This window comes from Trichechus manatus, unplaced genomic scaffold (assembly GCF_000243295.1).
Source record: "Trichechus manatus latirostris isolate Lorelei unplaced genomic scaffold, TriManLat1.0 scaffold00181, whole genome shotgun sequence".
Lineage (NCBI taxonomy): Eukaryota > Metazoa > Chordata > Mammalia > Sirenia > Trichechidae > Trichechus > Trichechus manatus.
The window spans coordinates 755,017-756,575 of record NW_004444117.1 but is presented as its reverse complement, the minus strand read 5'-3'; the positions used below and the strand labels follow the sequence as shown (position 1 = coordinate 756,575).

At 43.1% G+C, this 1,559-nt stretch overlaps 1 pseudogene; it reads left to right on the top strand.

Moving 5' to 3' along the window:
* Positions 1-321: 321 nt before the first annotated feature.
* Positions 322-1,277, top strand: LOC101357836 (olfactory receptor 2AJ1-like; annotated as a pseudogene).
* The last annotated feature ends 282 nt before the right edge of the window (positions 1,278-1,559 follow it).

Here is a 1,559-nt window from a genome sequence, read left to right as displayed (position 1 = left end):
GATAAATTTTCATCAAATTGACTGGCTGTTTACTGATAGAGCATTAGAATGCACCTGTGTTCGGATTTCATTACTATCAGTGATTGCAGTTTGCTACAGTAGGTATACAAGTTTACTAAATAATCAGTGAGAGTTAATTAACAAAAATCTTGTATGTTGAGGAATTATTCACAATACTGAGGAGACCACAAGAAGGAAGCATGTTGGCATGAATATATTCACAGAAGCCCTGGGAGTAACGAGGTAGACCAGTTGTAAGAGAACATGCTATCTGATAGAACAATGTTTTTGCCCTTGTTTTCAAGGCAACAATGTTCAGTCATGGAGACAGACAATGCAACAGTCACCACAGATTTTATTCTCCTGGGGCTCTGGCCTGAGTTCAGTCACTTTTTGATCCTCATCTGCATCATTCTTCTAGTCTACATTGTAGCTGTGATGAGTAACGCTGTTCTCATTATCCTCATCTGGTCGGATTCTCAACTTCACTCCCCCATGCACCTCCTGCTCAGTCAGCTCTCCCTCATCGACTTGGCCTTAATCTCAACTTCTGTCCCCAAAATGGTCACAAACTTCTTCTCAGGGAAGAGATCCATATCACAGATTTGCTGCGGAACCCAGATCTTCTTCAGCTTAACCCTGGGGATTGCTGAGTGTCTCCTGCTGACCCTTATGTCCTACGACTGCTACACTGCCATCTGTAACTGACTGCGGTACTCAGTCACATGGGTCACACCATCTGTACACAGATGATCATTGGGTCCTGGATGGGAGGGGCAGTAACTTCCTTGATTCATATGGTCTATGCCATGCACTACCCCATCTGTTGTCCCCAAGAGATTCCTCATTTTTTGTGTGAGGTCATGGCCCTGCTGAAGCTCACTTGTGAGGACATTTCAGCCTATGGAAAGTCAGTGGTAGTCTCAAGATTTCTGGTGGTCCTCATTCCCTTGAGTCTCATCCTGACCTCCTACACCCTCATCTTCCTTGCTGTCCTCTGCATGAACTCCCTCGAGGGCAGGAACAAAGCACTGGCCACCTGCTCCTCCCACCTTTGTGTGGTGAGCCTCTACTTTGGTCCTGCCGTATTGGTCTACATGAGGCCTGGCTCCTCTATGACCCCAAAATTAAACCTATCTCTCTTTATGTTTCATGCCATCCTTACCCCTATATTTAACCCTCTCATCTATAGCCTAAGAAACAAAGATGTCATAGCAGCCGTGAAGAGTGTAATCATCAGTAGATGTCCCCTGGGAAAGATGAAAAGCTGTACCTGATTATAATCTCATGTTGACATAGTGCTTTCCATTATTTTCAGGAGCTTTAGGACTTTATAAATTCTGTCAAGAGAATCATAGAAACATTAGAGGCATTTGCTTCAACTCCCTTGCTTTGTAGAAATAAATACAAATCAAATACAAAATAACTTATCTATGATCTCAGGGCACCATCACAAGAACCAGTTTTTCCAATTGAAATTCTGAAATCACACCACTCCTCTCTAAATAATACAGAGAATCATTTTGCCTAAATCAGGTCTTTGAACCAGTTCTTCCCAG